Source organism: Sciurus vulgaris (assembly GCF_902686455.1).
Source record: "Sciurus vulgaris genome assembly, chromosome: 2".
Lineage (NCBI taxonomy): Eukaryota > Metazoa > Chordata > Mammalia > Rodentia > Sciuridae > Sciurus > Sciurus vulgaris.
The window spans coordinates 162,467,148-162,486,930 of record NC_136462.1 but is presented as its reverse complement, the minus strand read 5'-3'; the positions used below and the strand labels follow the sequence as shown (position 1 = coordinate 162,486,930).

Below are 19,783 nucleotides of genomic sequence, written 5' to 3'. Positions count from 1 at the left end.
TATTATATACATTATATATATTATATCTCCTGTGTTAATGCAGAAATAGTCAGAAGTGAAATGGTTAGACTATGAGAGCTATAACCTAATTGGTCCATCTTAGTTTGAATAGACTAACTGGGTGGTAACTGCAGGCAGGTAGGGCATGGTTAGAGATGTGGGTCACTAGGGTCATACCCTGAAAGGGTTCATCTTCCCTATGGTCCCTCTCTCTACTTCCTGGCCACCATGAGGTGAGCAGATTTCCTCCACCATCTCACCTTCTGAAGTGAGGCTCTGCCTCACCTTGGGCCTAAACAATGGAGTTAGTTGACCATGGACTGAACCTCTGAAACTATAAGCCCTAAGTAAATATTTCCTCCTCTAAATTGTTCTCCTTGAGTATTTCAGTCATAGCTATGAAAACCTAACACATTTATTTATCAGTATTATAGATCGTAGAATTATCATTAACATCCATATCTTGTCATCCTTCATTAGCATAAATAATCAGAATTATCAAAAAACAAACAGAAACCCTGAAATCTACAACCAGCATTTTGGTTCATCCAAAAAGTTAAGGTCCTGGTAAATGACCATTACAAATAGTATTTAATTCAACAAAATTCCAATTCATGTGGAATCTGGAGAGACTTCCAGGCTGTGGCAAAATTCAGCTCCACTGGGCCAACCTCAACACCAGCAGGCTGCCAATGTCTACTCATAGATTGCATGTCCTTACCCCTGCATTCCACCTAATAACTCAGTGGAGCACACCAGAAAATAACATGCAATGCCACAGGAACACTGAGGTGCCTTTGTTTACAAACTGTCATGAGAAAGGCTATTTCTTTCTTCCTTTGGGCATTATAATAAATCAACTTGCTGCTCATTCTTCAGGGAACTCAGTACCATTAGATCCACTCTACAAAGGCAGAAACCAAAATCAGATGGCATTTCCTGGCCCCTGACCCCCAAGTACACAATTATCCCATATATTGGTATCTAGAATAGTCTAACCAGTAAGAAAATGGGGGCTCAGTGTAATCCTCACAAATGTTACAGATGAATTCTTAGCAGGAAGAGTGAAGCAGGGGGTATCGCAATACCAGAACTTCAACCATACTACAAAGCAATAGTAACAAAAACGGCATGGTATTGGCACCAAAATAGACAGGTAGCTCAATGGTACAGAACAGAGGACATGGACACAAACCCAAATAAATACAGTTTTCTCATACTAGACAAAGGTGCCAAAAACATGCAATGGAGAAAAGATAGCCTCTTCAACAAATGGTGCTGGGAAAACTGGAAATCCATATGCAGCATAATGAAACTAAACCCCTATCTCTCACCCTGCACAAAACTCAACTCACAATGGATCAAGGACCTTGAAATCAGACCAGAGACCCTGCATCTTATGGAAGAAAAAGTAGGTCCAAATCTTCAACTTGTTGGCTTAGGATCAGACTTCCTTAACAGGACTCCCACAGCACAAGAAATAAAAGCAAGAACCAATAACTGGGATAGATTCAAACTAAAAGCTTTCTCTCAGCAAAGGAAACTATCGGCAATGTGAAAAGAGAGCCTACAGAGTGGGAGAAAATCTTTGCCATTCATACTTCAGATAGAGCACTAATTTCCAGAATATATAAAGAACTCAAAAAACTCTACACCAAGAATACAAATAACCCAATCAACAAATGGGCTAAGGAAATGAACAGACACTTTGCAGAAGAAGATCTACAAACAATCAACAGAAAAATGAAAAAAATGTTCAACATCTTTAGTAATAAGAGAAATGCAAATCAAAACTACTCTAAGATTCCACTTCACCCCAATTAGAATGGCGATTATGAAGAATGCAAGCACCAACACGTGTTGGTGAGAATGTGGGGAAAAAGGTACACTCATACACTGCTTGGGACTGCAAATTAGTGCAGCCTCTCTGGAAAGCAGTGTGGAGATTCCTTGTAATGGAACCACCATTTGACCCAGCTATTCCACTCCTCGGCCTATACCCAAAGGACTTAACATCAGCATAATACAGTGATGCAGCCACATCAATGTTCATAGCTGCTCAATTCACAATAGCCAGATTGTGGAACCAACCTGGATTCCCCTCAATTGATGAATGGATAAAGAAACTGTGGCATATATATACAATGGGATATTACTCAGCCATAAAGAATGATAAAATTATGGCATTTGCAGGCAAATGGATGAAACTGGAGAATATCATGCTAAGTGAGATAAGCCAATCTCAAAAAACCAAAGGATGAATGATCTCGCTGATAAGCGGATGATGATAATAATGGGGAGTGGGAGGGAGGCAAGAATGGAGGAAGGAGGAATTGTATATAGGAAAAAGGGGTGGGAGGGGTGGGGGGGAGGAAAAAATAACAAAATAAATCAAACACCATTACCCTATGTAAATGTATGATTACATAAATAGTACGCCTCTACTTCATGTACAACCAGAGAAACAAAATGTATCCCATTTGTTTGCAATTAAAAAAAAATGTTACAGATGAAGAGCACAGTGTGCTTCAGTGTTGGACTTCAGAGTAGTAGTGTGGAGCAGGTAAACAACCAAGGCCCACTGAGTTTCAGAGATAAGGCAACTGAGATTTTAAAGGGATTACTTAATCTGCTGAAAACATACAGCTACTTGGGTGGTTGCTTAACTCAGAACAGCTGTCCTAAGTGCATGCTGCCACACTTTTCATGCTGTCCCCTATAGCCCACACATAAAAGCTCACACCTTTTCATGTGCTACACCTATACTTATAACCATTCACATTTGAAAATCTGAGTTATTGTCTTTTTTTTTTTTTTTTTTGGTGGCAGGGGCAGTGCTGGTAATGAAAACAGGGTCTTGTGCACAGTAGTCAAGCAGTCTACACTGAGCTACGTTCCCAAACCAATTCTTTATGTCCTCCACGTCTACCACAAATGAAAGGGAATGTTAAAAGGTAAAGAAACACCACTCAGAAATAAGCTCTGAGGTATCACTATAATTTCCACTTTTAAAACAAGTTTCAAATCATGACACAAAAGTAGTTTAACTTGTTTCAGATGATTAAATATAGGAAACCATGTCTCAGTTGATTTAATATAGGATAGAATGTGCAATATATTAAAACGTATATGTCATGTTCTCCAAAAATGATTTGTGATAACAAATAACAAGACAATTTAAAAGGATCTATCAGATTGCATAGAAAAAAGATATCAATTTCTGTTACACTATATGCATGCAGATGTATAAATGATTCACATACATATGTGCATGTTATTAGTCTGCTTGGACTATTATAACAAAATACCAGAAACAGAATGTTTTAAACAAAAGACATTTGTTTTTCATAGTTCTGGAGTCTGGGAAGTCCAACAAGGAGCTGACAAGGTGGGTTTCAATCTGAGGCCTTACTCTGGGGATACAGGAGGCCATCACTCACTGCGTGCTCTGGACTTTCTTTGATGTTTGTACAGAGAGAGATCTTTCTCTTCCTCTTCTAAGATCACCTGTTCTATTGATTAGCGCCCCATCCTTAGGACCTCACTTAAGCTCAATTACCTCCCAAAGACCCTATCTCCAAATACAGTCACATTGGGTATTAGGCTTCAGCAAGTGAATTTTGTAGGGACACAATTCAGTGCAGAATACGTGAGTGAATTTACATGTTACATGTTAATATTCAAATATTAATATTTAATATTTATATTTATAATGCACTAAACATATAGAATATATTAGAAATACAATAAATAAATATGAGAGAGAAGAGAAGAGATGAGACAGACTGAGCTGGAATAGAGATTCCAGGCAATACTTCAAAACAGAATCAGAGGTTATCTCTGGTTAAAGTTCCCTTTGCTATTTCACTTTCCAAATTTCCTATGACAAACATACTTGTAATCAAAATAGTACAGTGCAATAGAGATTTTAAAAGAAAAAGAGCACATTTCCATATAAAATTCCTTAAACTTATTTTACTTAATATATTTCCATTCATTTTACTTAAAATATGCTTTACTTAATCTTAAGTCTAATTTTAAAGCTAAATTTTATTGTATGCTCTACCATTTTAGAGTCAGAACTCTAAAATGACGAAACAAAGTAAAAGCAAACATGCATCATTCACAATTAATGACCAGGTCACTAAAGTGCTCAGTTTAAGAAAATCTGCGGATATCTATCTGGAAGCAAAGGAATTTTCAGCCACTTTTTATTAATGGAAATCACACTTAAAAGACCCATTTACATTTTCATGAAAAATCTACCATACCTCACAGACATCAGGAACACACTTGTAAAACTAAAATTTTGATTCTATACAGGAAGTCCTAACAGTGCCTTGGAATGATGCTATGACATCACAACATCTGGGTACCTCGCTCTTCTAATTATGCAGGAAATAAGCAAATGCTAAAGCAAAGATCCTCTACCTTTTTTGCAATCAGCTTTTTAGTCATATTTTTTTTTTCATATAAAATAGAACAGGGGTGCAAAACAGCATTAGGAGACCTCCTTGAACAGGAGAAAGGAGAGTGAAAAAGTGGAGGTTAATTCCTCAATTTGTTGATTTCATTTGTTTCTCAGCCACTTAAGCTGAAGTAAATTCAGAACAAGCGGAGGAATTGAGAAAGGGAGGAAATGGAAAGGGACTGACTTTAATTTCTCATAGTTTCCTTCTGAAAGGGGTACTCCCCATGGTGAGGCATCCTGGTAAGGAAAGACCATTCCCTGATAAATGGGCCCCTTGCTTCTCATTATAACCAATTTTTTTAAGAGGAAGCCAGAGCATAACCCCACTTATACTATTAACCAAATACTCAACCCAATCATCAAAACTAAATTAGTATAATGAATCAAATTGTTCAAAAAGTTGCTTACACAATGAATAGGGATGGTGTGTCAAGAACTCACATCTGTAGAAAAGAGCTTCTGCCCCAGCTATGCAGTAAACAAGGGAGCTGAAGTAAGAACACATACAGTGGGAAAGCCCAAGCAGGGTACTTGACTGATGACTAAAGACACTGTGCTCTATGAACCCAATCAGTTAATACTTCTGAAAACTGTACACCATTCAAGTCCTATGCCTTTGAGAGTTCATGTCACTTACATCACAGCACAAACCTTTAATATGAACACCAACCCCCAACAATCCCCAAAAAATAAATGCATACTTTAGTTGTGTAAATACTCCTGTGGTTAATCATATTTTATAAAAGTATTCCCGTAAGTGATACTTTATACTTAAAAACATGATTAATAAACCCTTGGCAAGATAAACTGTGCAGTAAATCAAAAGGGCACATTCACTCCGATTATGCAGGAAAGGATGTTCCAAAGCCCAAATATAATTTTGAATGCTGACTACACAGGTCCTAGAAGTTTATTAAAATAAGAAACATATTCCATTTTCAAAAGAGAAATTACATTTGAAAACTTTTTAAAAGTACAGCCTATGTGGCTAAAGTTATAGAACTTGTCAAGAAAACATGAAATTCAAATAAAACATAAATTGTGTTTGCTGATCTGGTCCATTAATAGTCAAGCAGTAAACCAGATAAAAGGTGTACATGCAATATTTTTCAATCACACACTTCATTTATTTTGGCTAACAGGTACAATGCAAGTCACTTACCTAAATATCTAACTTCTCACAACCACAATCAGTCAAGAATCAAAAAGAAGGAAGCTCTTGCCTAAGCCATCAAACACCCAAACCTTCATTTGTTACATTCATTAGAGGCCATGGGCATAGATCTGTGGTAGATGGCCTGCTTAGCATGCAGGGAAACCTGGGTTCAATCCCTAGTACCCCCAAAAAATCTGAAAAACCTGTTTACATATTGTAAACTACATTACAATCTCGCACTTTGGAAAGCTGTTTAGCAGTGTCATCCGTAGTTAAATAATATCTGCACCATATGACCCAGCAGTTCTACTCCTATGCTCCACGGCAGACATGGGCCAACCACAGCCACAAGACAAATTCAGGTGGGCTGAATGTTTCCATACAACTTGAATTTCATATTTTTATATGGTGGTTTTTTAAAAAAAAGAATGTCACTTCATGAATATGTAAACTGAGAAAATTCAAATTTCAATATCCATAAGTAATGTTTTATTGGAATATGTGTTTCATGTTCTTTAATTTATTTATTGTCTGTAGCTGTTTTTTTCGGTAGGAAGGGCAGTTTGTTTTGTGGTGTAGACCAAGAAGAAGGAACTATTTACTGTCTAGCTGTTTGTAGAAGAGTTTGCCAACTTCTATACTATACATAGATGTGTTTACTGAAAGATAAGCTCAAAAATGTTCACAGAAGTGCTATTTTAAAACAAAAACAAATCCCTATTGTAAACTACTCAAATGTCCATTAAGAGTTTATGATGGGTAAATTGCTTGTATTCACCTAGTGGAATAATATATAATCTATCCTCTGTATCCATGTGTTGTATTTCCACAGATTCAACTAAATGCAGATCAAAAATATTCAGGAAAAAAAATTCCAGAAATTTCCACAAAGCCAAACTTGAACTTGAAGCAAGCAGAGTACTACACTGAGTCTACACAAATAAAATGACATGTAGGTGAAGTTGCTATAGGCTCCCACCACTTCTTTGATCCTCAGTCTCTCTTTAGTGCTAATTTGAGTATTGTTCATCTCATATCTCATGTACTATGTTTAAATAGTCAGGCCTAAGATGGTTGCAACTGTGCTTGGCATGAACAGACTTTTACCTCGCCAACATCCCCTAAACCATATAGAATAACAACTATTTACACAGCATGTATCAGTATTATACATAATCTGGAGTTGATTTAAAGTACACAAGAGGATGTGTGTAGGTTATGTGCAAATATATATAAAGGGACTTGAGCATTCTCAGATTTTGGAGTCCTGGGGTGGGAGCCCTGGAAACAATTACCAAGAGATATCAAGGGACAACTGTATACTAATGAGAATGAAGAGTTAAAAAAAAAAATCACCATGGATAAATATCACAAACATAATTTTAAGTAAAGAAGCCAGATGGAGAAAAGAAAATGTTATGAGATACCATTTGTCAAGGGTTCAAAAACACTCAAAATAGCCTACAGAGATAGAAATCAAGATAAATGGTTACTTTTAAGGGTAGAATAGTGACAGGAGGGGACACAAATGGAGCAGGGGTCTTGGACTAGAATGTTTTGTTTATCTGAATTTTGGTTACAAGATATATTAAGCTTATAAATGATCAAACTGGACACATAATTGTGCACAAGTTTTCTGTGTTAATACCTCAGAGAAAAGTTATACAGTTTTGATACCTTGACTTCTGATCCATAACAGTGTAGAAACTTTGGAGGAGAATGGGGAAAGAAAGGCCCAGGAGAGGTAGGTGCAGGGATAACAATAGGACCTGCCTGGGTCCTTGTGACCAGACATAAGTATAATGCCTGCTTAGCATAGCACCTGGCATACGTAACATTTAATCCATGTTCATGGCTGCCTCTATAAATGTTCAAAAGAGAGTTGGGAAAAAAATGCCGGGCAATAATAGGAAATTTGGCACTGAAGAAAGTAGTAATTATGACTCAAAAATATCCCTATATATGGGCATAAAATTTACCAAGGTGTCCTAATAATGACAGTTTGGGTCAATATGGAACAGCTGAGATGCCCTGACACTATCGTAAATCCCACTCATCTGTCTCTTTGGTGTATTGCTTTGAATTGTCACACACGCATCCAGACCAAGAGGAATCCTTCTCCAGAGGCATCCACCAAAGGTTGAACCACTTTCCATGCTTGCCAAGGTTTCATCTTTGTTCCTGGTAATTATTTCACCATTCATAACAACATGAAGAAGAAACCCAGCCACAACCAGTACAAAGGTACTGTTCTGTTACACAGCTTTTCAAATCATGGGTATATGTGTTGTCTATTTTCTGAAAAAATTCTATTCCAAATGGGTAGTGTGGTGTGTGTTTCTTTGTTCTAAGGGGTAAAAATTTCTAACAACAACAACAACAACAACAAAAATCCTATAGCAAATGCTTCATTCACAGTAGCATTAAGTAATGAGGGCTCTACATAATGAGAACGAAATTACTTCCTACTGATGTTATACTATTTTTTTTTTTAATTTTAAACAAATGGGATACATGTTGTTTCTCTGTTTGTACATGGCATAAAGGCATACCATTTGTGTAATCATAAATTTACATGGAGCAATGTTGTTTGATTCATTCTGTTATTTTTTCCCTTCCCCCTACCCCTCCCACCCCTCTTTACCCTCTATACAGTAGTTCCTTCCTCCATACTTGCCCCCCTCCCTAACCCTAACTTTAACCCTTCCCTCCCCCCCATTATGTGTCAACCTCCACTTATTAGCGATATCATTCGTCCTTTGGCTTTTTGAGATTGGCTTATCTCACTTAGCATGATATTCTCCAATTTCATCCATTTGCCTGCAAATGTCATAATTTTATCATTCTTTATGGCTGAGTAATATTCCATAGTATATATATACCACAGTTTCTTTATCCACTCATCAATTGAAGGGCATCTAGGTTGGTTCCACAGTCTGGCTATTGTGAATTGAGCAGCTATGAACATTGATGTGGCTGTATTTCTGTAGTATGCAGATTTTAAGTCCTTTGGGTATAGGCCAAGGAGTGGGATAGCTGGGTCAAATGGTGGTTCCATTCCAAGTTTTCTAAGGAATCTCCACACTGCTTTCCATAGTGGCTGCACTAATTTGCAGCCCCACCAGCAGTGTATGAGTGTACCTTTCTCCCCACATCCTCGCCAACACCTGTTGTTGCTCGTATTCTTGATAATCGCCATTCTAATTGGGGTGAGATGGAATCTTAGGGTGGTTTTGATTTGCATTTCTCTTATTACTAGAGATGTTGAACATTTTTCCATATGTTTGTTGATTGCTTGTAGATCTTCTTCTGTGAAGTGTCTATTCATTTCCTTAGCCCATTTGTTGACTGGACTGTTTGAATTCTTGGAGTAGAGTTTTTTGAGTTCTTTATAGATTCTGGAGATTAGTGCTCTATCTGAAGTATGATTGGCAAAGATATTCTCCCACTCTGTAGGCTCTTTCTTCGCATTGCTGATAGTTTCCTTTGCTGAGAGAAAGCTTTTTAGTTTGAATCTATCCCAGTGGTTGATTCTAGCTTTTATTTCTTGTGCTATGGGAGTCCTGTTAAGGAAGTCTGGTCCTAGACCAACAAGGTGAAGATTTGGACCTACTTTTTCTTCTATAATCTGCAGGGTCTCTGGTCTGATTCCGAGGTCCTTAATCCATTTTGAGTTTAGTTTCGTGCATGGTGAGAGATATGGGTTTAGTTTCATTCTGTTGCATATGGATTTCCAATTCTCCCAGCACCATTTGTTGAAGAGGCTATCTTTTCTCCATTGCATATTTTTGGCCCCTTTGTCTAGTATGAGAAAATTGTATTTATTTGGGTTTGTGTCCGTGTCCTCTATTCTGTACCATTGATCTACCTTTCTATTTTGGTACCAATACCATGCCGTTTTTGTTACTATTGCTTTGTAGTAGAGTTGAAGATCTGGTATTGCAATACCCCCTGTTTCACTCTTCCTGCTAAGGATTGCTTTAGCTATTCTGGGTTTCTTATTCTTCCAGATGAATTTCATAATTGCCTGCTCTATTTCTGTAAGGTACGTCATTGGGATTTTAATTGGAATTGCATTGAATTTGTATAGCACTTTAGGTAGTATGGCCATTTTGACAATATTAATTCTTCCTATCCAAGAACATGGAAGATCTTTCCATCTTCTAAGGTGTTCTTTAATTTCTTTCTTTAGTGTTGTATAGTTCTCATTGTAGAGGTCTTTCACCTCTTTTGTGAGATTGATTCCCAAGTATTTTATTTTTTTCGAGGCTATTGTGAATGGGGTAGTTTTCCTAATTTCTCTTTCTGAAGATTCATCACTTATGTATAAAAATGCGTTGGATTTATGGGCATTGATCTTGTAACCTGCTACTTTACTGAAATCACTTATGAGTTCTAAGAGTTTTCTGGTGGAATTTCCAGGTTCCTCTAAATATATAATCATGTCATCAGCGAACAGGGATAGTTTGAGTTCTTCTTTTCCAATTCGTATCCCTTTAATTTCTTTGGTTTGTCTAATTGCTCTGGCCAGTCTCAAGAACGATGTTGAATAGAAGTGGTGAAAGAGGGCATCCCTGCCTTGTTCCAGTTTTTAGGGGGAATGCTTTCAGTTTTTCACCATTTAGAATGATATTAGCCATGGGCTTAGCATAAATGGCCTTTACAATGTTAAGGAATGTCCCCACTATCCCTATTTTTTCTAGTGATGTTATACTATTACTGTTAATCTATTCTGTGCACTTTTACATGAAAAACCAAAGCACATGTAAATAGAAAACTTTATTTGTTTTTGGTTGGGGCATAACAAATGACCACACGAATAGTCACTTAAAACAAACTTATTATCTTAACAGTTTCAATGGATCAGGAGTCTAGAAATAGGTTATCTATGTTCTCTACTCAGGATTTCGTAGTACTAGGATCCAAGATGGCGGACTAGAGGGAGGCTGCGTTCCTTGTCGCTCCGTAACTCCGGTTTCAAGCAGAGGATATCTATTTCTTTGGTGAGACAGTTTTTGCTGCTTATCGATCCCCTGCTATTTACCCAATTTATCTGCTGTGACCATCTGCAGTCTGCCAGCATATCAAGGCCTTTTTTGAGTGCAGATTGCTCACTGTCAGGCGCTTATCATCCGCCATTTGCCTGACTCTCGCCTGTCCATCCCCTGCCTTACACCTATCCATCACCCAACGCACGAGGTTCACCTCCCAATCCAACAACATTCAGCAAACTGATCACTGACTGCCAGTGGAGCACCAGCTGCCTGCTGTTGCCTAGAAGTTCACTGTTACAGTACCTGCAGGTTTGATTACACGTGGCTGCCGCCATTTTGAGACAAGAGCCAGGCCCCACCGGACCCCTGGCCAGACTGAGCCCCGTCTCCAGAATCCCTCAGGCCGATGGATCACTCCCTGCCTCTGGGACCCTCATATCGACTGACTGCTCCCTGCTGCCAGGAACCCCAGACCAATTGACTATGCCCTATCAACGGGACCCTAGACCAACTGCACCTAGCCTCCAGGATCCCACAACCACACCAAACACACCCGAACTCCAGGACCCTGCCTGACCAACTGCACCCCGCCTCCAGGACTTCCAGCTGACCACGTCCACACCCTGAGCTGCAGACAACACATTTGGAAGCCAGAGTGGCCATCTTGGATAATCCTGGAAAACGGAGCTCCGATCTTTAGATGGGGTAAATCCCATCCTGAGACTCCTGCTGGAGACTTGAAGCTCAATGTCAGGTACCTCTCATGCATCAGGCTACTGAACACTGGGAGGTTTCATTACTATATGACTGTTATACTGTAGATTTTCTTTTTTCTCCTTATTAAACAATTTTAAGTTTTTATTTCTTTACTTTTCTTCCTCTTTTCCTTTTGTTTACCTGTTCCCTCAGAGTCTTTTTCTCCCTTTTTTGCATGCTAACATCCAATTTCTTTTGATTACACTCTCACCCTTTCTATTATCTAGAACTTCCGTATATTCTTTTCTTATCCCATTAACAGCCACATTCTACATCCCTCCGCATTCTCTTTGTCCTCCATTAGAAACTGCAGACCTTATTGCAAATCTGTTTGTTTTACTGAAGATAATATTTGAACTCATTCTGTTTATTATGACAATATTTTTGATGACTTCATAGGAGTTATTTGGTTTAGGGTTGCTTAATATCTGTATTGGGCACTGCTAATATTGATCTCCCCTTTAAAGAAAATGTTTAGGAAACCTATAGGGTTGCTATAAGCCTATAGGGGGAAAACTGAAATACCCTAGATCTGCACTGCTAGAGGGGAAGATACATGAACAACATGAAAACACAAGGGAAAAAAATGATCTCAATAGACCTAGATTCTATATTAATAAAATCCAGTGACAGTATGGTAGAAGAAGTGTCAGAAAAGGAGTTCAGAATATATATGATTAAAATGATTCATGAAGCAAAGGATGAAATAAGAGAACAAATGCAGGCAATGAATGATCACTCCAATAAGGACTTGAAAGAGCAACTGCAGGAAGCAAAAAATCATTTCAACAGAGATAGAGATTCTAAAGCAAACAAACAAAAAGAAAAAGAAAATCCTTGAAATGAAGGAAAAAATAAATCAAATAAAAAACTCAATGAAAAGCATCACCAACAGACTAGACCACTTGGAAGACAGAACCTCAGACAATGAAGACAAAATATTTAATCTTGAAAATAAAGTAGCCCAAACAGAGAAGATGGTAAGAAATCATGAACAGAATCTCCAAGAACTATGGGACATCATGAAAAGAACAAATTTAAGAATTATTGGGGTTGAGGAAGGCACAGAGATACAAACCAAAGGAATGAACAACCAATTCAACGAAATAATATCAGAAAACTTCCCAAACCTGAAGAATGAAATGGAAAATCAAATACAAGAGGCTTACAGAACACCAAATGCACAAAATCACAACAGATCCACACCAAGGCACATTATAATGAAAATGCCTAACATTCAAAATAAAGATAGGATTTTGAAGGCCGTGAAAGAAAAGCATCAGATTACATATAGGGGGAGACCAATACGGATAACAGCAGACTTCTCCACCCAGACTCTAAATCTAGAGGGCCTGGAACAACATATTTCAAGCTCTGAAAGAACATGGTTGGTTGACAACCAAGAATCCTATACCCAGCAAAACTAACCTTCAGATATGAAGATGAAATAAAATCCTTCCATGATAAACAAAAGTTAAAAGAATTTACAAGCAGAAAGCCTGCGCTACAGAATGTTCTCAACAAAATATTCCATGAGGAAGAAATGAAAAACAACAATGGAGGTCAGCAAAGGGAGGAACTACCTTAGAGAAAAACCATTCAAAGGAGAAACCAAGCCAAGTTAAAAACCAAAAATAAGCCAAATGACTGGGAATACAAATCATATCTCAATAATAACCCTGAACGTTAATGGCCTAAACTCATCAATCAAAAGACATAGACTGGCAGAATGGATTAAAAAGAAAGACCCAACAATATGCTGCCTGCAAGAGACTCATCTCATAGAAAAAGACATCCACAGACTAAAGGTGAAAGGATGGGAAAAAACCTACCATGCACATGGACTCGGTAAAAAAAGCAGAGGTTTCCATCCTTATATCAGATAAACTGGACTTCAAGCCAAAGTTAGTCAGGAGGGATAAAGAAGGACATTTCATACTGCTTAAGGGGACCATAAATCAGGAAGACATAACAATAGTAAATATTTATGCCCCAAACAATGGTGCATCCCTGTACATCAAACAAATCCTTCTCAATTTCAGGAATCACACAGACCACAACACAATAATTCTGGGTGACTTTAACACACCACTGTCACCATTAGATAGATCTTCCAAACAAAAACCAACCAAAGAAATCATAGAACTCAATAACACAATCAATAACCTAGACTTAATAAACATATATAGAATATTCCATCCATAAACGAGCGGATTCACTTTCTTCTCAGCAGCACATGGAACCTTCTCGAACATAGACCATATGTTATGCCACAAAGCAGCCCTGAGCAAATGCAAAAAAATAGAGATCCTGCCTTTGTTCTCTCAGATCATAAGGGACTGAGAGTAGAAATCAATGACAAAATAAAAAACAAAAATTACTCCAACACCTGGAGACTAAATAATATGCTATTGAATGAAATATGGATAACAGAAAACATTAGGGAGGAAATAAAAAAATTCTTAAAGGTCAATGAGAATGACAATACAACATATCAAAATCTCTGGGACACTATGAAAGTGGTACTAAAAGGAAAATTCATTGCACGGAGTGCATTCCAGAAAAGAATGAAAAGTCAACAACTAAATGACCTAACATTATAGCTCAAAGCACTAGAAAAACAAGAACAGAACAACACCAAAAGTAGTAGAAGACAGGAAATAATTAAAATCAGAGCTGAAATCAATGAAATTGAAACAAAAGAAAAAATTCAAAAAATTGACAAAACAAAAACTTGGTTCTTTGAGAAAGTAAACAAAATGGACAAACCCCTAGCCACACTAACAAAGAGAAGGAGAGAGAAAACTCAAATTACTAAAATTCGTGATGAAAAAGGAAATATCAAGACAGACACCACTGAGATACAGAACATAATGAGAAGCTACTTTGAAAATCTGTATTCCAACAAAATAGAAACTACTGAAGACATTGACAAATTTCTAGAGACATATGCTCCTCCCAAACTGAACCAGGAGGACATACACAATTTAAACAGATCAATATCAAGCAATGAAATAGAAGAAGCCATTAAAAACCTACCATCCAAGAAAAGTTCAGGACCAGATGGATTCTCAGCAGAGTTCTACAAGACCTTCAAAGAAGAACTTATTCTAATACTTTTCGAAGTATTTCAGGAAATAGAAAAGAGGGTACCCTACCGAACTCATTCTATGAAGCTAATATCACCCTCATATCTAAACCAGGAAAAGACACATCAAGGAAAGAAAATTTTAGACCAATATCCTTGATGAATATAGATGCAAAGGTCCTTAACAAAATATTGGCAAACCATATCCAAAAACATACTAAGAAAATCGTGCACCACGATCAAGTGGGGTTCATCCCTGGAATGCAAGGATGGTTTAACATCCGTAAATCAATAGACGTAATCCATCATGTCAACAGACTTAAGGATAAGAATCATATGGTTATATCAATAACGCAGAAAAAGCATTCGACAGAATACAACACCCCTTCATGCTCAAAACACTAGAAAAAACAGGGATAGTCGTAACATAACTGAACATTGTAAAGGCTATTAATGCTAAGCCCATGGCCAACATCATTCTTAATGGAGAAAAACTGAAACCATTCCCTTTAAAAATGGGAACAAGACAGGTATATCCTCTTTTACCACTTCTATTCAACAATGTCCTGAAACTCTAGCCAGAGCAATTAGGCAGACTAAAGAAATTAAAGGGATAAGAATAGGAAAAGAGGAACTTAAGCTGTCACTATTTGCTGATGACATGATTCTATATTTAGAGGATCCAAAAACCTCCTCCAGAAAACTTCTAGACCTCATCAATGAATTCAGCAAAATAGCAGGCTATAAAATCAACATGCATACATCTAAAGCATTTTTATACGCAAGCAATGAAACAGCTGAACGGAAATGAGGACAACAACTCCACTTGCAATAGCCTCAAAAAAAATAAAATACTTGGGAATCAATCTAACCAAAAAGGTAAAAGATCTCTACAATGAAAACTACAAAACATTGAAGAAAGATATTGAGGAAGATCTTAGAAGATGGAAAGATCTCCCATGTTCTTGGATAGGCAGAACTAATATTGTCAAAATGGCAAGTGCTATACAGATTCAATGCAATTCCAATTAAAATTCCAATGATGTACCTTACAGAAATAGAGCAAGCAATCATGAAATTCATCTGGAAGAATAAGAAACCCAGAATACCTAAAGCAATCCTTAGCAGGAAGAGTGAAGCAGGGGGTACTGCAACACCAGAACTTCAACCATACTACAAAGCAAAAGTAACAAAAACGGCATGGTATTGGCACCAAAATAGACAGGTAGCTCAATGGTACAGAATAGAGGACATGGACACAAACCCAAATAAATACAATTTTCTCATACTAGACAAAGGTGCCAAAAACATGCAATGGAGAGAAGATAGCCTCTTCAACAAATGGTGCTGGGAAAACTGGAAATCCATATGCAGTAGAATGAAACATATAAATGCCTATCTCTCGCTCTGCACAAAACTCAACTCACAATGAATCAAGGACCTTGAAATCAGACCAGAGACCCTGCATCTTATGGAAGAAAAAGTAGGTCCAAATCTTCAACTTGTTGGCTTAGGATCAGACTTCCTTAACAGGACTCCCATAGCCCAAGAAATAAAAGCAAGAATCAACAACTGGGATAGATTCAAACTAAATAGCTTTCTCTCAGCAAAGGAAACTATTAGCAATGTGAAGAGAGAGCCTACAGAGTGGGAGAATATCTTTGTCACTCATACTTCAGATAGAGCACTCATTTCCAGAATATATAAAGAACTCAAAAAACTCTACACCAAGAATACAAATAACCCAATCAACAAATGGACTAAGGATACAAATAGACGCTTCACAGAAGATCTACAAGCAATCAACAAACATATGGAAAAATGTTCAACATCTTTAGTAATAAGAGAAATGCAAATCAATACTACACTAAAATTCCATCTCATCCCAATTAGAATGGCGATTATCAAGAATACAAGGAACAATAGGTGTTGGAGAGGATGTGGGGAAAAAGGTACACTCATACATTGCTGGTGGGACTGAAAATTAGGGCAGCCGCTCTGGAAAGCAGTGTGGAGATTCCTTAGAAAATCTGGAACAGAACCCCCATTTGACCCAGCTATCCCACTCCTTGGCCTATACCCAGAGGACTTAAAATCAGCATACTACAGAGATACTGCCACATCAATGTTCATAGCTGCTCAATTCACTATAGCCAGATTGTGGAACCAACCTAGATGTCCTTCAATTTATGAATGGATAAAGAAACTGTGGTATATACATACAATGGAATGTTACTCAGCTATAAAGAATCATAAAATTATGGCATTTTAAGGCAAATGTATGAAATTGGAGAATATCATGCTAAGTGAGATAAGCCAATCTCAAAAAAACAAAGGACGAATGATATCGCTGATAAGCGGATGATGCCACATAATGGGGGGAGGGGGAGGCAAGAATGGAGGAAAGAAGGAGTGTATAGAGGGAAAAGGGTGGGAGGAGTGGGGGGAAAGGAAAAAATAACAGAATGAACCAAAATCATTACTCTATGTAAATGTATGATTACACAAATGGTATGCTGTTACTCCATGTACAAACAGAAACAACATGTATCCCATTTGTTTACAATAAAAATAAATTGAAAAAAAAAAAAAAAAAAGGATTTCATAGTACTATAACAAGGTGTGGGCTAGGGTTGCAATCTCACCTGAGGTTCAGGGTTCTATTTAAAGTTCATTCAAGTCATTGGTAGAATTCAGTTCCTTATGGACGTAGAACTGAAGTTCCCCCTCCCTGTTTTCTTTTTTGCCAGCTACTTCTAGAGAGCACTCTCAGATCCTTCAGGATGCCTATAGGTGACAGACAATGGCCCTCACAAATGACAGCTTACTTCCTCAATGTCAGTAAGAAATTCTCCAGTTGCTATGGCAGAGTCTCTTATAACCTATTAGTGGGGGTGAAACCCCATCATCTTCCCACTCCCAACCACACTAGAGGGGTGGGATGCTATGGAGGGTGTTCAAAAGAGGACAGAAATCTAAGAACCATCTTAGACCTCTGACACAAAAATGAATTTACTTCTTTAAGTTATTGGGTTTTTTGTTGTTGTTGTTGCTTTTGTGATTGAACTCAGGGGCACTTAACCACTGAGCCACATCCCCAGCCCTTTTTATTTTGAGACAGAGTCTCACTGAATTGCTTAGGGCTTCACAAAGTTGCTGAGGCTGGCTTCAAACTTGTGATCCTCCTGCCTCAACCTCCCAAGCCACTGGGATTACAGGTGTGCACCACTGTACTGGGCTTTAAAGGTATTTTCAATTTTAAAAACTGGTATTTTTTTCCTGAGATACTTGAAATCTGAAGTTTCATAGTATTAATGTTAAGTAAAGTAAACAAACATTTTTCTACAAAGTTTGCTTCCTAACAACAAAAATGTACAATGTATACCACAAACAGGTGCAGTGAAGCGAACATATGAAAGAATATTATTCAGTTGCAGGAACAGATTAAGCTCTCATTTTTATCATGTCTATTCTAAAAAAATTCCCAATCCTTCCCTCTTTTCTTCCATTCTTATTTAGGGATAAACCCTGAAATGTGTAGAGGCAGCATGATCTATTCATCAAAAAACTTGTCCTTTCTACTCCCTCAACTTTTATTTCAGGATTGGACTAATAAAGACAGTAGCCTGACCAGGAAAGAGTAAAAGATATGCTCTTTACATTCATTCTATTTCTTAATTTTATATATTCAAAGAAGATTATACAGAAGATAAAACAACAACCCATAGTATTCATCAATCAAAGAAACGATGGCTTCCCTGGCTTTGCTTTATAAAAGAAGAAGAAAGAAAGAAATGTTTACCAAGTTCAAGTCAATTCCATGGTAGCTAAGTGAGGTCATGATCATACCTACATCACTTGGCAACCATTGGGTCTAGCACACACAGTAGGCATTTCATCAATATTTGCTTGACTGATGAATACTGTGGGCTCTTATAAAATTGACAAATAACGTTAGTAGCACCAGAGGTATCAACTCAGTCTAAAAACTTCCTCCTGGGTAATAGCTCTTTTGTTCTAATTCTAGTACTTTGTTGTTTTGAGCAAGGACAATACAGCACTGCCCATCTTAAAGAGAACCAGTATTTACTACAGACACAAGGATTGAATAAATGTCCTTGTGTCATGCTCTGTTTTGGACAGGGCTTGGGTTCTTTTCTCAGGACTGTTCTGTACTTGGGAACTGCTGGGAGTCAGTACTTTTCAGTCTTTGTTGATAGGTACCACATGTTGGGCAGGTCAGGAGAAGCAGGGGTCCCGCATTCTATTGTCTGGACTGAATCCTGGGCTCGGCTCAAAGCTTGTGACCTTGGGTAAGTTCTTATGCTCTATCTCAGTTTTTTAAAAGTGAGGACAAACAGTACTTATCTCAGGATGCTTTAGTGCCCTTCAGAACAGTGCGTGAAACCAAGCAAGAGCTCAGTAAATGTTGCATATCTCTATATTCATCACTGCAACACATAATTTTTCTCATCAGGGTCAAATTGCCCTTGGAAAAATCGACTTATTTTTCTTGAAATGAAGCCATCCTCTTGGAAAGCCTCATCTAGCCAGAGACTCAAGCCCAGATATTTAATGCTGATGACTCAGATCTACTTTTTTCTTAATTTTTTTTTCTTTTAGTTATCAATGTACCTTTATTTTATTTATTTATATGCAGTGCTAAGAATCAAACCCAGTGCCTCACCCATGCTAGGCAAGTGCTGTACCACTGAGCTACAACTCCAGCCACAGATCTACTTTTTAAAACTAGGAACAGATTGTATAACTTCAAATAATTTTTTGAATTGGTGATACATTCGTATACAAAATTCGAAATATATAAAGGAGTTTACAACAAAAATATTGTCTCCTACTCATGTGCTCCAGTCAATCAGGGCCCCTCTTTCCTTGGAGCTCTGTGCCTCCTTTCAGATATAGGCACAAATGCACAAATGTTTATATTTTATTTTATATTTTTATAGTACTACACAAATGTTAGTGCTTCTGGGTAACATTCTATTGCTTCCTTGTGTCCATTTAAAAATATTTTTGGAGCTCACTCCGTATCAGGATAGACAGTTATGCCTCAGGTTTTATACAGTTAAGCAAATTTCCATTTCATGATTACACCCTAATTTCTCTTAAACTGACCCTATTCATGGGCATTTAAGTCTCTCAGAATCTTTCAATCACTAGCTCCTGCCAACAATGCTGAGATAAATTACACTGATTATATGCTGACCCTTTCAACAAGGGTTGAGGGAAAGAACAGACATTCCTCTCTGAATCTCACTTACACATGAGAGACAAAGCAAAACCTCCTGGGGGCTTGGATT

The 19,783-nt window shown here is 37.6% G+C and overlaps 1 protein-coding gene across 4 annotated transcripts in view; it reads right to left on the bottom strand.

Moving 5' to 3' along the window:
* The window catches only part of LOC306654672 (kinesin-like protein KIF16B), a gene marked incomplete at its 3' end in the record, with an annotated part of 336,888 nt that overhangs the window by 184,771 nt on the left and 132,334 nt on the right, over positions 1-19,783 (bottom strand). The window lies entirely within an intron of this gene.